The following is a 21,188-nucleotide window of genomic DNA, read 5'->3' on the forward strand; positions in this document are numbered from 1 at the left end:
CTCTGAGCGTATACTGGTTGACTGTAATGACATAAGAATATGCTGGTATGCTTCTAAGGGAATATGTTAACATACTCTAATAATAATTTGAAATGAGGTTAGTTATACTTTAGATTCAGGGGATATACTGATATGATATGAATTAACCTAGAAGTATACTGATATGTTCTCAAGGCATTCAGGGGATCTGTTAGTATGCTTCGACATACTTTCGGAACAAGGTAAACTGGACCTTCAGAAGATAGGGTGATATGCTGACATATTCTGATGGATCTAAGAGAGAGTGGAAGACTATGAGAGCTGGTTAATATACTCAGGTATGTTGATATCCCTTCATGGCACTTGGGATATATGGTAATATACTCCGATGTGTCTCTTTGGATATACTGATATGCCACTAATGGGTCCCCAGAAAGCAGGAGACAAGTTGATCTGCTTCGAGGACACTAATCTGTATAATGATTTTTTCCCTGACTGTTAAGAAGTATACTGGTATATTTCAAATGTTGCTTAGTATTATAGTATACTTTGGGCTGTTTTGAACATATTTCACAGCTGATTTTCAGAAATATATGCTGCTGTCACTGGCTTGTTTATTCCGGAGACATTGATTATACTTTGAGTATGTTGATATGCTTTGTTACCAGTCAAGGAATATGCTGATATGTTCTGACACTTCTCAGTGATTACCCTGATATACTTAGATACCTGACAGTATTTATTGGAGTATAGTGTCGTATACTCTGATGTCATTCTAGTGATATGCTGATGAGCTGACATACCGCTTTATGTAACTGTGATATATTGAATCATATACATCCATTCCTCACGCTTAATATATATGATATTCTAAACAATGCTGATATTATTTATGTTATACCCTGATTATATACTAACATACTACAGTGTCATTTATAGTGTATGATAGTATACATTAGGGGGTATACTTTGAGGTTATTTAGAGAATATGATGGCAAACGGTGATATACTCTGATGCCATATTTGGTATAAACAGATATATTGATATAATTTATATAATATACCGATAGATATAACTAAATATCTGTGAAGTAAATCCTGTACTTTTTGATATACCATTCAGGGTGGAGGTATGCTAATATACCACGATAGCACCCGTCTCTCAGCGCTAATATACCCTGATGGCACACTTAACATCCTGGCGCCGGTCATGGGGTATACTGATATGCTAAAGTCTTCTTCATCTTCTAATATCTCGACTTCAGCTTCGTAAACTGTGATTACTTAAACGTATTTAACGCTCGTTTACGTAACTTTTTTGTAGAATAAATGAATGTATATCCGGGGTTCTTCTGTTTCTTTGTCCATCTGATGTTTGCGTCCATGTTGAGGAGAACCACTTAGCAGGGCTCGCATTTTCCCATAATGTGTTACCTCAAGTTCCATAATTTGCACTTAGTGAAGCCACGATATCCCGCGTTATGTTGCCCGTCTTACTTCCTTCTGGGTTGTGTGTCTTAAGTTGGTGAAAAAATTAAATTAAGGCTGAATTATTGTTAAATGTTAAGGTATTATAGTACTTGTCTGTCGTGTTGTTAATATAACATAGTTTCACCAGCAGTATGTACTCAAGAGCTTATTAACATCGTTGACGAGTCAGAGCCGCAACACTGAACCAATCTATATGAACATTAACACAAAAATAAATTGTTACATTACATCGACTATCAAGACATAACTTACAATACAAATTAATAAATAATTGTACCAGGCAGATAAAAATATTAGTTACAAAAATTATGAAAATAGTCTTAATGTTCACGCCAGAACTTACCCCATAACAAAAGCCATACAACATTTTCCCAGTTAAGACTTCGTTAAATACAATCTCAAACTCCTTCTCAGAAACTGTGTGTTGGTGGTGTGCCACGTGTGGTGTGTGTGTGTGTGTGTGACAGCACCTTTGATTTATACAAATATTCACCCAAATGAATAACACCAAGTAATTCACCATGTTATTCACGACTCTTAGATCACTTGGCTTGCGTCTCTCAAAAGGTCGAGCCAGGGTCAGCTGATTCAGTAAACACCGCTCACATTATTAGGGACCTGCCACACTTTGCCATAAACAGATAAATTGTACCGGGAATTTTCCCCCCACACACTCATCATTGTCACTTTATGTAACTTGCTGACAAAACCCATGACCCTTCAGACCTTTTACGCCCTTAATGCATGAGTCATAAAGGCAAGCATGAACTCCGCATGCTTCCCAGTTGGGCACTGTAAACGCTTCTGCGCTTCACCTTGCACAGGATGTAAGGGGGTGCCCAATAAACTAGCCCCCTCGTGGGCAATCTGTAATCACTACCACTGTCTCGCGGCCCAGAGTAGTAGTTGGACATATCACTAGACCGGGAAATTCACACTTAACACAAGTGTTATCTCAAGGTCATATTCACAACACTTCCCTGGACAGAATTCATAATTTATTTTCTCATATTACATCTGTGTGTATACCTGCTACTAGATAAACAGAAAATGCCAAGAAGTGTTTACATCAAGCGCTGCCACTTAAGAGTTCCAAGAACTAAATTAAAACAATTAGTGTGTGTGTGTGTGTGCATGGTGTGTGTGTGCATGGTGTGTGTGTGTGTGTGAGTGTGCATGGTGTGTGTGTGCATGGTGTGTGTGTGTGTGTGTATATGGTGTGTGTTTGTTTGTTTGTATGGTGTGTGCATGGTGTGTGTGTGTGTGTGTGTATGGTGTGTGTATGTGTATGGTGTGTGTATGTATGGTGTGTGTGTGTGTGTGTGTGTATGGTTTGTGCATGTACGGTGTGTGTATGGGTGTGTGTGATTGTGCATGGTGAGTGTGTGACTGTGTATGGGGTGTGTGTGTGTGTGTGTGTGTGTTTCCAATGCCATGAGGATAACATACAATTCTTAAGGCACTGGTCACATGGGCGCATTTTTTTTTAGCAATTTCTTGCCGGAAAGTTATTTCGAGCAATTTTCGAGAAATTCGAGCACGTTTTTGAAGCATTTTTATTGACAATCGTGATAGTCAATTTCTTGACTATTTCGAGCAAGATTATTGGTTCAAAACCCGGTTAATACCATATTTAATGACACGAAGCTTATTTATCGAGTATTTACCTTGGCTATATATAACATAGATCAATAACAGTATGTATAAAATGCACAAACAGTTTTTTACGACACACTGAGTTTATTATTTGGGTGGTGTTTTGGCGTGTTTGTTTACAAAACACAAGCCCATACAGCCGGTCATTCTCCACACACTAACAACCCTCCCTACTGTAACTACGATAGTTGAACCAGTCTATATTAAACACTCGTTCCTCCTCCTCGCCAGCCACTTACGAGTCCCCAATAGTTTTTCTTCGCTTTCTCTCATTTCTTTTTAATAATAACAATAATACCAAGGATAGCTGCTGCGTCGTCTGCATTGTTGTTGTGATGTTCCATCTCCCTTCTACTCGCACAGCGGCGTTAACTTTTTTTTCTTGCTGTAGTAACTGAACCAAGAGCCACTCGTGTGACCACATTTGGAAGAAATTACTCGTAATTTCTTGCTCCAAATTAATTGCTCATCAAAGGGATCGTGTGACCGTAACTTAAGTCACCCATTAAGAAAAACTGTAAATACTGATTCACAAAACTTAAGGATAATTTCTGACTTGGAACCATCGGTGTAATGCAGAAAACAGTTATTGTATTCTAAAACCTACCCAAGAAATCCATTTTGCTCAATCAGGTCAGAATTTTGTGCGATAGCATTTTAAGCAGAGATTCAGGTAAAATATTGGCATTTTTCGCTCAAAATGGGGTCCTCATATTCGTTCATTAAAAAAATCATCCGAGACATTGGCAAGCCTCACAGAAAAGATTTCGGTCAGTTTTAATGCCCTTACGGTGCATTTAAATACACCCACGTGCTCGCCGGCCATTTAAATGTCTGCCGTGACGCAAAGGAAAAGAGTATATGTCCGTGTTTTTTTACATATATTTTTTCACAATTAAATTTCTTTTTCATCTGGTGGTACATGGCATGTACTCGCAACCACCCAGATGTGCCTCTAAAGTCTAGACCCTCAGTCAGTAGGGTGTGTCATACGGAGGCGAATTTTTTTTTTTTGAGTTAGAAAAATCGGCCCATGGTATGATGTAGTTCTATGTGCAGAATCATGTGATATCTTCAGATTTGAAAAGTTTTCATTTTTTGCTAGGTAAATTTTAACTTGAAATCTTATGAAAATTCAGTATTCCCACCCTTTTACCAACACCACTAAATAGCTAAATGTGTCAGGTTAATTTATTAGGATGAAAATGATCCACAATAGTGAAACGAATGATCTTGACACATTTATTAAATTTAATATTCCTTTAGAAAACAAAATCATCAAATACAAAAACCGGTTTTACTACTACGACCCGGTGTTGCTGCACACCATAGAGAACATGTCTTTCTTGCTTCTGTTTCTACTCATCACCTCCTGCTGACCACCTGAGCTCGGATGTAGCCTTCCCTCCTCTCCTGGCTGTACACGTGACTGCTTCCAGCACCGCTCACTTGCTGTACACAACGCTCTATACTCTGGGTGTGCGAGGGCCAGGCAGGGACATCATGGGGTGTCCAGGAAACTCTGGCTTAGCGTGGTGGCAGGCTGCAGATGAGGGGCTCACTGCCAGCCTGGATGTTATCCGAATCACATGAGATCAGTGAGGGTCTTGGCACCTAGATTGACTTCAGGAGTCTTCCTGACCCTGAAGGAATCGTCACCAACTGATTCGTCATGCCCAGATCCTCTCATAAGTCTCATATCCAAGATCTTTTTGACTGCCACTCTTCTCTCCTCCTCATCCTTACTTGCAGAGCATTGTCTGCAGAACTGCCTCCAGGATAGGCATGGGAGAAGATCTCCTCACAGTCTGCTCCACAACCTGAACAACCTTCGCTTGGCTGACTCCTCAGGGGAGCTCAAGCTGGAAGAGAACATGCCCTCGGACCTTCGGAGAACAGTGGCTTGACCTTGGTGTTGTTGAACCAATTTGGCAAATGGGCATCACGATGAATTGGACAATAAGTCTCAGGTTGTGAAGCTGGTTCCCTTTCAGTTTATGATGAGCGACCCAAATTCTGCAGAACCTGAGAGCCGTTGTGAGCCACCTAGAATGTGAGACTGGACCTATCTGCAGGTAAGCAAGTCTATCAGGCATGACCCCAGTTTTGATGGCACTACAAATCATGTAACCATAGTACTGGTCAGTACTCAGGTCGTCAATGACAGTATGTGCAAGCTCAACGAGTGGAGGGCCAACTGTGATTTTTTCAAAGCTCGGATTTATTTCTAACTCAGTGGCAGAGTCCAGCATCTTGCCAAGAGGACCAGACCATCTGTTGTTTGAAAGAGTCTTGCCATCCAGCTCCTGGATCAGATGTCTGAGTGGCAACTCGTTGGTGTGGAGGTCACAAACAATCCAGACCAGCTTCCTCCCAATCTTCCGCTCTATCCACTGTATGACCCCCCTTGCCACCCTGTGTTCGTGTTGGTGCTGTCCCCTCCAATGGCCTGCAGGGTCTGGTCTACGTTCCTCTCTCTGCGCCAGTTCACAATGTTATCTGTCACTATCTCAGCTGGTTTCCTGATGTCATCTTTCTCTGGAGTGAAATGCCACAAATACTTCCCTCCTGGTTCACTGCAGCAGGAGTAGTGTTCCTCCTTCACCATGGCAGGGAACAACTTGTCAGAATCTCCAACTTTCATGAACACTTTAGTGTCATCCCTTCTCCCATCAAAGAACAAACAATTGATTCCATTTTCTCTTATCCCCTTATCAAACTCCTCTTCTAGGTTACTGACAAGTTTCTCCTGAGCTCTCCTTACTTTGTTATGATCTATCACCAGGTGAACATCATCAGGTGTTATCAAACCACCGTCAACCCAGGCAGCTGTTGCTATCTCTGCAGTTTCTCTGAGACCAGTGTGGTGTCGCATGCTGGCCAGAGCTATGCTCGGGATATCTTTCCTATTTCGAATCTTATGCCTGGAAGGTTTGGGATCATTATTTTCTGGGTTAGGGACAAAGTCACCATTCTCCTGGTCAGCACTCGGATCAGCCATGGGGAAGTCATTAAACTCTGAATCAGCTTGACTCCAATCATCGGCCTTTTTTACCTCACCCTGGGCCTTCTCAAGTCTCTTTTCCTCGGCAACTCTTCTCCTCTTCTGTCTCTCTGTGGCAGCCTCCTGTCTCTTGGACTCTGGAATATCTTGGCTAGAAATCATGAGAGCCCCTATACTGCCAGTCTTCTCTCTCTGTGCTTTGACAAATGCCAGTTCGATCACAGGAATCTTCAGTTCACGCTTGCAAATACAGGAGATGTGGGCCTCGGATTTACAGTCACGATCGCATCCAAACTCAGGACAGAGAACAATTGGGCACTTGCAAGTAATTATGTCAAATAACTGGTCCAGTTGCTTGGCAAAGCTGTCCTTAACTGCAAGTTTTCCTCTCCCAAGAGAGATATCTCTTGCCTTTTCCCAACTGGCTAGCAGTCTCTCACTAATCTTCTTCTGACTTGTTATGACTGGAGGCTTGAACTGAGCGTTAGCCAGAGTGTACTGTGCCAAGGCAGCTTTGGTCATATCACTGGCAATGTCTTTGTTTGTGTGAGTTCTTTGGTTCTTTTCACTGATTTGCCTGATTAAAACACCGTATCTCAAAGCATCTCTCAATGTAGGCAACTCCGACTTCAGGAGCTCTCTCCCAGACCCAAGATAGTGACTGAGATGGCTGGATTTTTGGTTCCTCGTCCTGACACAAGCAGCCATCGCAAATATTATCAACTTATAAATGCATCAGAATCTGAAACAGAAAAAAATATTGTTAGTTGGGTTGTTAAAGAATGAAGTCAGAAAGCAATGTTCACTATTTAATTGTAATGCACTAATGCAGCTGTACGTTAGATTTTCGATAAATTTCACGCTAAAATTTACCTAGCAAAAGGTTGCAAAATATTGACTCGAGGAAAAATTTCATCCGGCCCTGGGGATTTTGTGTTCTTTAGTTTATTTATCTTCTTAAGAACATCCTCTTTTCTGATAGTGATATTCTTTAATTTCTCTTCTTCCTTTCCCTTAAATATCAGTTCCACCTCCGGAATTTCATCGCAAATTTCTTCTGTGAAAATTGATAAGAAGTAGCTGTTTAATGCTTTGCTCATGTCTTCACTGCCATTTATCAATTCTCCCCTCCCTGACTTTAAAGGCCGAACTTTGTCCTTGACCTTTGTCCTATATACCTGGAAAAATCCCTTGGGATTCGACTTGGATTCTCTTGCTATTTTGATTTCATAGTCTCTCTTTGCTTTCCTTACATTTTTCTTAACATTCCTAGATAGTTCATTATACCTGTTTCTGAGCTGCTCCTCCCCTCCCTTTAATTTCTTATATATTCCTTTCTTTATTCCTATGTCATGTTTAAGTTTTCTGGTCATCCACCTTGGCTCATTCTTATTTGACCTAATTTTTCTGTGTGGTATATTTTGTTCTTGTGCTTTATGTAGTATACTGGTGAATATATTATAGTCATGATCAATTGTTGTGTCATCTATGACCTCACCACTTCCTACTGGGAACTGACGTGACTGTTCCCAGGTGACCTCACCTAGGTACCTTCTTAACCCCTGATAATCCGCCAACCGAAAGTTTGGGACTCTGACCATATTGTCATTGTTTTTCGTTTCCCAATTTAGGGTGAACCTGACTTCTCTGTGATCACTGTTACCTAGTTCTTCCCCTACTGTGATATCTCTGATAATATTTTCTTTATTTGTTAATACTAGGTCTAATATATTGTCACCTCTAGTAGGTTCTGTAATTAGTTGTTTCAAAAAATTGTCCTGTACTGCGTCTAGGAAGTCTTCAGATTCATAGTCGCCTACAATGTTGTCCCAGTCAATATTTCTGAAGTTGAAATACCCATAATGCATAGGTTGTTATATTTTGCTGCCCGACTCATTTCCTCCCATATGGGCTGAGCTGCTTCTTTGCTAAGACTTGGGGGCCTGTAAATCACTCCCATAATTAGTTTTTCTCTTCCTTCCGTGATTTCTACCCACACAGACTCGGTTCCTATTTCACCCTTTATTGAATTATTAGTACAACATTTTAATGTATCCTTGACGAAGAGTGCGACCCCTCCCCCCTTCCTACCTTCCCTGTCCTTGTGAAAAAGGTTGTACCCTTCTATGTGGTACTCTGATAAAAAAATTTGCTCGCCAGATTCATCCAAGTTTCGGTGATTGCTATGACGTCTACATTCTCGGTACATACAACCGCTCTCAGCAAGTCTATTTTATTTCTAACGCTCCTACTGTTTGTATAGTATACATTTAAACCTACTCTTCCCTGGTCCTGTTTTACCCCTTGTCCTGAGCAACTAATTTTACTTCCCAGGACCTGCTTGTTTTTTGACTCCCACTTTCCCCGACCCCTATCTACTGGCGAAACCCCCCCTTCTGAGTGACAATTTCACGCTCCAGGGATGCAGACAACGTCTTTACCCCCTCACGAGACAAGTGTACTCCGTCGCGGCAGTACAGGTAGTCGTTGCCATAGAATCGTTGCCAGTTATCAATGAATGCCCAACCATTGTTAGCACAATGTTTTTCCAGTCGGCAATTAATAGCAATTGCCCTGGACAGCCATTCACGACCAACCCTCTTCTAGGCAAGACACCACATACTATCGGGATCCCTCCCCTATCTCTAATCTTCCCCAGCGCCTCCCTATACCTCTTGAAAAGTTCCTCACTCCTAACCTTACCTATGTCGTTTCCTCCCACACTAAGACACACTACTGGATTGGTACCCTCCCCTGACAAAACTCTGTCTAACCTCTCGGCTACATGCCCTATCCCAGCCCCAGGAAAACATACCCTAGTCCTACGTTTCCTATCTCTCGCACAAAAAGCCCTATCCATAAACCTCACCTGGCTGTCACCAACTACCACGACCTTACCTGTGGGCAGGGTTTGTACAACTGCCCTTTCCTCTCCTTGATCCATACCGTCCTGCCTCTTCTCTTCCTCTCCAGCTTCCTGCAGCACCTGGTAAGGGTTACTGCACTCCACACCCTGGTCAGCTTTCCTAAGCCTGACCCTAGTCCCCTTGGAGACAACCACTCTCCACGCCTGCTCCTCCTTCGCAGGTGTCCTGCTAGGCAGGACACCTACCTGAAGGAGTTCCGTCCTGAGGGCTTCATTTTCCCCCTTTAGAGTGTCAACCTCACTCCTCAACTGCCCCAGCTGCCTTAACAGCGTGGCAAGGAGGTCGTCCTTCCCCACACTCCCCTGTGTGTGTGTGTGTGTGTGTGTGTGTAATAATAATAATAATAATAATTGACGGTTTATTGAAAAAGTTCTGCAGCCCGAAGGCTGAAAATATACATTGGACATAAATGACTTATTACATACATTGGTGGTTTAACAAAAGCCTTCGTTAGAGAAAGGTAAAGGAACATACAGTGAACATACAGATTATTGTAGGTGTTGAACAGCAAAAACGTAGTGTAGTAACTCCCTCCCAGATGGTGTTAGGAGGGACCTCCAGTGGTGTAGTAGTTCCCTCACAGATGGTGTTATGAGGGGCCTGGCGTGGTGTAGTAATTCCCTCACAGATGGTGTTATGAGGGGCCTCACGTGTGTGTGTGTCGAGGAATATCAATGACGATACACTGTTGTGACTTCAAGTGGAAATAACGAGAGAGAGAGAGAGAGAGAGAGAGAGAGAGAGACTTGGAATATTCTGTCTCACCGGAAGAAAAATCGTCTCTCTCTCTCTCTCTCTCTCTCTCTCTGTTAACATGAGTGATTTAGGTCAATATCTTCATGACAAGACACCCAGTCAAGAGGTTCATCCACACTAGTCACTTCACGTCACTTCACCTTACCTCACCTCACTTCACCTTACCTCACCTCACTTCACGTTACCTCACCTCACTTCACGTTACCTCACCTCACCCCACGTTACCTCACCTCACGTTACCTCACTTCACGTTACCTCACCTCACTTCACGTTACCTCACCTCATTACGTTACCTCACCTCACCTCACGTTCCCTCACCTCAATTCACTTAACCTAACCTAACCAAACCCAACCAAAAACTAACCAAACACTAATTTAACACTAACCTAACCAAACACTAACCTAACCAAACACTAACCTAACCTAACCTAACCAAACACCAACCAAACACTAACCTAACACCAACCAAACACTAACCTAACCAAACACTAACCTAACCAAACCCAACCAAAAACTAACCAAACACTAATTTAACACTAACCTAACCAAACACTAACCTAACACTAACCTAACCAAACCCAACCAAAAACTAACCAAACACTAATTTAACACTAACCTAACCAAACACTAACCTAACCAAACACTAACCTAACCTAACCTAACCAAACACCAACCAAACACTAACCTAACCCAACCTAACCCTAACCTAACACAAACCAAACACTAACCTGAACTAGACCTTACCTTGAGGATCGAACCAGCAACATCTCAAACAGGAAACGAGAACAGAATCCACTCAGCCACAGCAGCACCAAACAAAGGCATTTACTGACCTAGATTTTGCTCTGGGGATCGAACTACCATTCTTTAACACAGCAGACGAGAATTATATCCGCTCAGCCACCGTAAACTCATAAAACTCACAATAAAAGTGACTAAAATAGATTCTGCCAAAGGGGGATCGAACCAGGGACCTTTCAGAGAGGATGTGAGACTCTATACCCACTCAGCCACAGAACATTACATATACGAAGGCACTTTTACAAGACACTCAGAACGATATATTCTTCAACAGCCTGACTTGGGGATCGAACCATGGACTCTAGGACAAGAGATGAGAACTATCCACTCAGCCACGGCACTCTCACCATTCCTTCCAGCTAAACGACTGTGATGGGTTAAACGAGGTGGTTTATGGTATATGGGAGAGAGAGATTAAAGGAGTTACTTCTGGGGCCTCTAATTTGACCTGACCTGACCTAACCTGACCTGACCTAACCTGACGTAATCTAACCTGACCTGACCTGACCTACGCTAACCTAACCTGACCTAACCTAACATGACCTAACCTAACCTAACCTGACCTAACCTAACCTAACCAACTCTGACCTAACCTGACCTAACCTAACCATTTGGGACTAAACAGCTGATTAGCTTAGGGAGGGAGGGGGGGAGGGAGGTTTAACCCTTTGATGACTGGTTTAACCCTTTGACTGGTTTAACCCTTTGATGACTGGTTTAACCCTTTGATGACTGGTTTAACCCTTAGATGACTGGTTTAACCCTTTGATGACTGGTTTAACCCTTTGATGACTGGTTTAACCCTCTGACTGGTTTAACCCTTTGATGACTGGTTTAACCCTTTGATGACTGGTTTAACCCTTTGATGACTGGTTTAACCCTTTGATGACTGGTTTAACCCTTAGATGACTGGTTTAACCCTTTGATGACTGGTTTAACCCTTAGATGACTGGTTTAATCCTTCAATGGACCCACGTCACCAAGTGCTCATGGTGTAGTGGTTATCACATCTGTCTAACACACAGAAGGTCTCAGGTTCGAGCCCTAGTGAGCACAAGAGTTTTATCTCACTCCTATCTCACTATCTCTCATTCTATCTCAAGTTTAGGTTAATATTATAGAAGTTAAATAACAGGTAATATTAACATGTTAACTTATATAACAACAACAAAAACAACATCAACAACAGCAACAACAACAACAACAACAGCAACAACAACAACAACAACAACAACAACAATAATAATAATAATAATAATAATAATAATAATTATAATAACACACACACACACACACACACACGTCCTAAGTCTTGTTTTATGACGCACCACCAAAGAACTGTCTTGTGTGTGTGTGTGTGTGTGTGTGTGTGTGTGTGTGTGTCGAGGAAGATCAATGACGATACACTGTTGTGACTTCAAGTGGAAATAACGAGAGAGAGAGAGAGAGAGAGAGAGAGAGAAAGAGAGAGAGACTTGGAATATTCTGTCTCAGTGGAAGAAAAATCGTCTCTCTCTCTCTCTCTCTCTCTCTCTCTGTTAACATGAGTGATTTAGGTCAATATCTTCAAAAACTAACCAAACACTAATTTAACACTAACCTAACACTAACCTAACCAAACCCAACCAAAAACTAACCAAACACTAACCTAACACTAACCTAACACTAACCAAACCCAACCAAACACTAACCTAACACTAACCTAACCAAACCCAACCAAAAACTAACCAAACACTAATTTAACACTAACCTAACCAAACACTAACCTAACCAAACACTAACCTAACCAAACCCAACACTAACCTAACCAAACCCAACACTAACCTAACCAAACCCAACATAACCCAACCAAACACTAATTTAATACTAACCTAACCAAACACTAACCTAACCAAACACTAACCTAACCAAACACTAACCTAACCTAACCCAACCAAACACCAAATCCCAAAACATCACCTCACCCCACCCAACTCAACCTAACCAAACACCAACCAAACACTAACCTAACACCAACCAAACACTAACCTAACCAAACACTAACCTGAAAACTAACCTAACCAAACCCAACCAAAAACTAACCAAACACTAACCTAACCAAACACTAACCTAACCAAACACTAACCTAACCAAACACTAACCTAACCTAACCTAACCAAACACCAACCAAACACTAACCTAACCCAACCTAACCCTAACCTAACACTAACCAAACACTAACCTGAACTAGACCTTACCTTGAGGATCGAACCAGCAACATCTCAAACAGGAAACGAGAACAGAATCCACTCAGCCACAGCAGCACCAAACAAAGGCATTTTCTGACCTAGATTTTGCTCTGGGGATCGAACTACCATTCTTTAACACAGCAGACGAGAATTATATCCGCTCAGCCACCGAAAACTCATAAAACTCACAATAAAAGTGACTAAAATAGATTCTGCCAAAGGGGGATCGAACCAGGGACCTATCAGAGAGGATGTGAGACTCTATACCCACTCAGCCACAGAACATTACATATACGAAGGCACTTTTACAAGACACTCAGAACGATATATTCTTCAACAGCCTGACTTGGGGATCGAACCATGGACTCTAGGACAAGAGATGAGAACTATCCACTCAGCCACGGCACTCTCACCATTCCTTCCAGCAATACAACTGTGATGGGTTAAACGAGGTGGTTTATGGTATATGGGAGAGAGAGATTAAAGGAGTTACTTCTGGGGCCTCTAACTTGACCTGACCTGACCTAACCTAACCTAACCTGACCTGACCTAACCTGACCTAATCTAACCTGACCTAACCTAACCTAACCTGACCTGACCTAACCTAACCTGACCTGACCTTACCTGACCTAACCTAACCTAACCTGACCTAACCTGACCTAACCTGACCTAATCTAACCTGACCCAACCTAACCTAACCTGACCTGACTTGACCTAACCTGACCTAACCCAACCTGACCTACCTGACCCAACCTGACCTAACCTGACCTAATAATCTAAACTGACCTGACCTGACCTGACCTACCTGACCTAACCTAACCTAACCTAACCTAACCTAACCCTAACCTAACCAACCCTAACCTAACATGACCTAACCTAACCTAACCTAACCATTTGGGACTAAACAGCTGATTAGCTTAGGGAGGGAGGGGGGAGGGAGGTTTAACCCTTTGATGACTGGTTTAACCCTTTGACTGGTTTAACCCTTTGATGACTGGTTTAACCCTTTGATGACTGGTTTAACCCTTTGATGACTGGTTTAAACCTTTGATGACTGGTTTAACCCTTAGATGACTGGTTTAACCCTTTGATGACTGGTTTAACCCTTTGACTGGTTTAACCCTTTGATGACTGGTTTAACCCTTTGTTGACTGGTTTAACCCTTTGATGACTGGTTTAACCCTTTGATGACTGGTTTAACCCTTAGATGACTGGTTTAACCCTTTGATGACTGGTTTAACCCTTAGATGACTGGTTTAATCCTTCAATGGACCCACGTCACCAAGTGCTCATGGTGTAGTGGTTATCACATCTGTCTAACACACAGAAGGTCCCAGGTTCGATCCCTGGTGAGCACAAGAGTTTTATCTCACTCCTATCTCACTATCTCTCAGTCTATCTCAAGTTTAGGTTAATATTATAGAAGTTAAATAACAGGTAATATTAACATGTTAACTTATATAACAACAACAACAACAACAACAACAATAATAATAATAATAATAATAAAAATAATAACAATAACAATAATAATAACAATAATAATAACAATAATAATAACAATAATAATAACAATAACAATAACAATAACAATAACAATAATAATAATAATAATAATAATAATAATAATAATAATAACAATAACAATAATAACAATAACAATAATAACAATAATAATAATAATAATAACAATAATAATAACAATAATAATAATAATAATAATAATAATAATAATAATAATAACAATAATAATAATAATAAATAATAATAATAATAATAATAATAATAAAAATAATAATAACAATAATAATAATAATAATAATAATAATAATAATAATAATAATAATAATAATAATAATAATAATAATAATAATAATAATAATAATAATAATGTTAACAATAATAATAATAATAACAATAATAATAATAATAACAATAATAATAATAATAACAATAATAATAATAATAACAATAATAATAATAATAACAATAACAATAATAATAATAATAATAATAATAATAATAATAATAATAATAATAATAATAATAATAATAATAACAACAATAATAATAATAATAATAATAATAATAATAACAATAATAATAACTAATAATAATAATTATAATAACAATAACAATAACAATAATAATAATAACAATAACAATAATAATAATAATAATAATAATAATAACAATAATAATAATAATAATAATAACAATAATAATAATAATAATAATAATAATAATAATAATAATAATAATAATAACAATAACAATAATAATAATAATAATAATAACAATAATAATAATAACAATAATAATAATAATAATAATAATAATAACAATAATAATAACAATAATAATAATAATTACAATAATTCTACCTCATAATTTAACCCCTTGAATATAATGCCGTACAGGGTGTGTCAGAAGACCTTACTCTATATACAGTGTGTGTGTCAAAAAAATAAATTAACACCAAACTCTTCAATAAAAATCTATCTCATTTTCTCTAATTACTTTCCGCATCATGTGAGCAGGATAGGACTCGGAGCAACGGATTCAAGTTGGATAAGTTTAGGTTTAGGAGGGAGATAGGAAGAAACTGGTTCACAAATAGGGTGGTGGACGAGTGGAACAAGCTTAGCAACTTTGTAGTAAGTGCGGGAACTCTGGAAAGTTTCAAAAGGAGGCTAGATAGATTCATGGATGATAGAGAGTAGTAGTAACTCTCGACAGGAGCTGCCATGCACAGGCCAACCAGCCTATTGCAGAATCCTTATTTTCTTATGTTCTTATGTTCCATCACCTCCCTCTCCACCCCATCCCTCCCCACCCCTCTCCATCACCTCCCTCTCCACCCCTCTCCATCACCTCCCTCCACCCTCTCCATCACCTCTCCACCTCCATCTCCTCTCCATCACCTCCCTCTCCACCCCCTCTCCATCACCTCCCTCCACCCCTCCATCACCTCCCTCTCCATCACCCCCTTCTCTCCACCCTCCCTCTCCACCACCTCCCTCCTCTCCACCCCTGTCCATCGCCCTCTCCACCCTCTCCATCACCTCCCTCTCCACCCCTCTCCATCACCTCCCTCCACCCCCTCTCTCCACCCTCTCCATCACCTCCCTCTCCATCCTCTCCATCACCTCCTCTCTCACCTCTCCATCACCTCCGTCTCCACCTCCTCTCCACCCCTCTCCAAGCACCTCCTCTCCACCCCTCTCCATCACCTCCTCTCCACCTTCCTCCATCACCTCCCTCTCCACCCCCTCTCATCACCTCCTTCCTCTCCACCCTCCCTTCACCCTCTCTCCATCACCTCCCTCTCCACCCTTCCATCACCTCCCTTTCTCCACCCCTTCTCCATCACCTCTCCACCCTCTCCATCACTCTCTCCACCCCTCTCCAACAACAATAATAATAATAATAATAATAATAATAATAATTATAATAACACACACACACACACACACACACGTCCTAAGTCTTGTTTTATGACGCACCACCAAAGAACTGTCTTGTGTGTGTGTGTGTGTGTGTGTGTGTGTGTGTGTGTGTCGAGGAAGATCAATGACGATACACTGTTGTGACTTCAAGTGGAAATAACGAGAGAGAGAGAGAGAGAGAGAGAGAGAGAAAGAGAGAGAGACTTGGAATATTCTGTCTCAGTGGAAGAAAAATCGTCTCTCTCTCTCTCTCTCTCTCTCTCTCTGTTAACATGAGTGATTTAGGTCAATATCTTCATGACAAGACACCCAGTCAAGAGGTTCATCCACACTAGTCACTTCACGTCACCTCACCTTACCTCACCTCACTTCACGTTACCTCACCTCACCTCACGTTACCTCACCTCCCTTCACGTTACCTCACCTCACCCCACGTTACCTCACCTCACCTCACGTTACCTCACCTCACTTCACGTTACCTCACCTCACTCAATGCCATCTTCACCTCACCTCACGCTACCTCACCACCTCACCTTACCTCACCTCACTTCACCTTACCTCACCTCACTTCACGTTACCTCACCTCACTTCACGTTACCTCACCTCACCCCACGTTACCTCACCTCACGTTACCTCACCTCACTTCACGTTACCTCACCTCACTTCACGTTACCTCACCTCACTTCACGTTACCTCACCTCACCTCACATTACCTCACCTCACCTCACGTTCCCTCACCTCAATTCACTTAACCTAACCTAACCAAACCCAACCAAAAACTAACCAAACACTAATTTAACACTAACCTAACCAAACACTAACCTAACCAAACACTAACCTAACCAAACACTAACCTAACCAAAACTAACCTAACCTAACCAAACCCAACCAAAAACTAACCAAACACTAATTTAACACTAACCTAACCAAACACTAACCTAACCAAACACTAACCTAACCAAACACTAACCTAACCAAACACTAACCTAACCAAAACCAACCTAACCAAACACTAACCAACCTAACACTAACCTAACCAAACACTAACCTAACCAAACCCAACCTAACCCAACCAAAAACTAACCAAACACAAACCTAACACTAACCTAACACTAACCAAACCAAACCCAACCAAAAACTAACCAAACACTAATTTAACACTAACCTAACACTAACCTAACCAAACCCAACCTAACCCAACCAAAAACTAACCAAACACTAACCTAACACTAACCTAACACTAACCTAACCAAACCCAACCAAAAACTAACCAAACACTAACCTAACACTAGCCTAACACTAACCTAACCAAACCCAACCAAAAACTAACCAAACACTAATTTAACACTAACCTAACCAAACACTAACCTAACCAAACACTAACCTAACCAAACCCAACACTAACCTAACCAAACCTAACACTAACCTAACCAAACCCAACCTAACCCAACCAAAAACTAACCAAACACTAATTTAACACTAACCTAACCAAACACTAACCTAACCAAACACTAACCTAACCAAACACTAACCTAACCAAACACTAACCTAACCTAACCTAACCAAACACCAACCAAACACTAACCTAACACCAACCAAACACTAACCTAACCAAACACTAACCTGAAAACTAACCTAACCAAACCCAACCAAAAACTAACCAAACACTAACTTAACACTAACCTAACCAAACACTAACCTAACCAAACACTAACCTAACCAAACACTAACCTAACCTAACCTAACCAAACACCAACCAAACACTAACCTAACCCAACCTAACCCTAACCTAACACTAACCAAACACTAACCTGAACTAGACCTTACCTTGAGGATCGAACCAGCAACATCTCAAACAGGAAACGAGAACAGAATCCACTCAGCCACAGCAGCACCAAACAAAGGCATTTACTGACCTAGATTTTGCTCTGGGGATCGAACTACCATTCTTTAACACAGCAGACGAGAATTATATCCGCTCAGCCACCGTAAACTCATAAAACTCACAATAAAAGTGACTAAAATAGATTCTGCCAAAGGGGGATCGAACCAGGGACCTTTCAGAGAGGATGTGAGACTCTATACCCACTCAGCCACAGAACATTACATATACGAAGGCACTTTTACAAGACACTCAGAACGATATATTCTTCAACAGCCTGACTTGGGGATCGAACCATGGACTCTACGACAAGAGATGAGAACTATCCACTCAGCCACGGCACTCTCACCATTCCTTCCAGCTAAACGACTGTGATGGGTTAAACGAGGTGGTTTATGGTATATGGGAGAGAGAGATTAAAGGAGTTACTTCTGGGGCTTCTAACTTGACTTGACCTGACCTGACCTAACCTAACCTAACCAGTGTTAGGAATGATGACAAAACTAAATTAGACAGGGAGTTTAAAACTAAACGCGGTAAGGGGAGGAATCAGAACACGACTAACTTAAATGTATACTACGCGAACAGTAGAAGTATGAGAAACAAAATGGATGATATTAAGGCCTTGGTATGTACCGAAGAAATCGATATAATTGCATTCACTGAAACATGGATCAACCTAGACACACGTGAATTACCAGTCGAATACCAAATTGCGGGTTACAAACTGTTCCATACCGATAGGCAGACCAGGAAAGGAGGCGGAGTAGCAATCTATGTTAGGGATAATCTGAAGTGTGAAATAAATAAGGAAATAAAAACTGAGAGGAATACAGAAACAATTTGGATAGAATTAAGCGACGGTCGGGAAAAATTAATCACAGGAGTAATATATAGACCCCCCAATCTTGATAGAGTCCATGAGCGACTTATCTGGGATGAAATGCGCAGGGCTTCCATACACAACAAAGTCTGTATAGTAGGCGACTTTAACCTTGGCCAAATAGATTGGACCGACCTTACGGGTAACTCAGAATCAGAGGATTTTCTCGAGACGATCCAGGACTGTTTCCTAAGTCAACATATAACCGAACCCACACGGGGTAATAATATATTGGATTTAGTTTTGTCAAACAGAGAAAACCTCATTAGCAATGTCGAGGTAGGGAACGAACTTGCAAACAGCGATCACAAAGAAATTCGATTCCAGTTAGATTTTCAGGGCAGACGTAAGGAAAATTCCACTAAAGTACCAAATTTCAGAAGGGCAAACTTTGACAGTTTAAAGAGGCAGCTGAGAGAGGGGGTGTCGCGCTTGGCAGTGAACCTGACAGATGACACCGACCTGATAACGAGATCTTAGATTGCCGAGTTCCACGACAATTTAAATAGCGAGTTACTTAAGGCACAAAGGCAGAACATACCATACAAAAAACTCAGATCAGACAACAACGACCCTAAATGGATAAATAATTATTTAAAGAACATCATTGGCCAAAGGAAGGCTATAAGTAGAAGGATAAATCGTGGCGAAATTCACCTCCGGGACTATTATAGGGTATTGGCGAGTAGGGTTAAAACCGAGATAAGGAAAGCAAAGAGGAATAATGAGGTAAGGATAGCAAGGGAGGCGAAGACAAACCCCAAAGGATTCTACCAAATGTATCAAACTAAAACACGAGAAAAGATTGGACCAATACGGTCAGACTCCGGAGAGCTCACTGATAACGACGGAGAAATGAGCAATAATTTGAATAAATATTTTTCAACAGTTTTCACCTCCGAAAATTTAAACATGATACCCGAGGCACCGACTCTATTCAGAGATAGTGAAGAGAAAACAAATTAAGTGAGATAGTAGTGACTAGTAACGATGTTAGTAAGCAAATAGACAAACTAAAGCCTAATAAGTCACCTGGTCCCGATGAGATATTTGCCAGAGTATTAAAGGAATGTAAGGAAGAGCTTAGTATGCCCTTAGCAAAGTTGTTTAACATGTCCTTAAAAACAGGTGTAGTACCAGAATCCTGGAGGATAGCGAATGTAATACCGATTTTCAAGAAGGGGGATAGATCACTATCTTCTAACTACCGCCCAATCAGTCTAACATCAATAGTAGGCAAATTACTGGAAGCAATCATTTCAAACTCTATTCGAAATCACCTGGAGAAGCACCGATTGATCAATGATTCCCAGCATGGCTTCACAAGCGGACGTTCTTGCCTAACTAATCTATTAACATTCTTTTCATCAGTTTTTGAATCAGTGGACGAGGGGCACAATTATGATGTGGTATATCTCGACTTTAGCAAAGCCTTCGACAGAGTCCCCCACGAAAGACTAATTAGAAAGGTAGAAGCTCATGCCATCAAAGGTGGCATCCTTAAATGGATTAGGGCGTGGTTACAGGACAGAAAACAGCGAGTGAGCATTAACGGCACTAAGTCCCATTGGAGCAACGTCACAAGTGGAGTTCCCCAAGGCTCAGTACTTGGACCATTATTGTTTATTATATACATAAACGACATAGATATCGGCATAGACAGCAACATAAGTAAATTTGTTGATGATACTAAAATAGGACGTGTTATCAAATCTGACGAGGACTCGGCAAAACTACAGGAGGATCTAAACAAATTTTTCGAATGGTCTGAAAAATGGCAGATGACATTCAACATCGACAAATGTAAAGTACTCAGTATAGGAAATGTAAACAGGGAAACCAGATACCAGATGAACAACGATGCCATAGAGAAATCCGACTGCGAGAGAGATTTAGGAGTAATGATAAGTAGGAACCTTAAGCCAAGTAAACAATGTGTTTTTGCTCGTAACAAGGCTAATAAAGTACTTGGGTTCATACAAAGGAGTGTTAGTTACAAGACTAGCGAGGTCATCCTAAAACTGTATCTTGCTCTTGTGAGACCACACCTGGATTATGCAGTTCAGTTCTGGTCACCGTATTACAGAATGGATATAAAATCCTTGGAAAGAATTCAGAGGAGAATGACAAGA

The 21,188-nt window shown here is 40.8% G+C and overlaps 2 non-coding genes across 2 annotated transcripts; both read left to right on the forward strand.

The window, feature by feature from the left end:
* Positions 1-11,597: 11,597 nt before the first annotated feature.
* On the forward strand, positions 11,598-11,670 carry Trnav-aac. Its single transcript has one exon. It is a non-coding gene; the product is annotated as a tRNA-Val (tRNA).
* A 2,457-nt stretch (positions 11,671-14,127) lies between these two features.
* Trnav-aac lies at positions 14,128-14,200 on the forward strand. The gene has a single exon. It is a non-coding gene; the product is annotated as a tRNA-Val (tRNA).
* The last annotated feature ends 6,988 nt before the right edge of the window (positions 14,201-21,188 follow it).

Source organism: Homarus americanus, unplaced genomic scaffold (genome assembly GCF_018991925.1).
Source record: "Homarus americanus isolate GMGI-L3 unplaced genomic scaffold, GMGI_Hamer_2.0 scaffold22687, whole genome shotgun sequence".
Lineage (NCBI taxonomy): Eukaryota > Metazoa > Arthropoda > Malacostraca > Decapoda > Nephropidae > Homarus > Homarus americanus.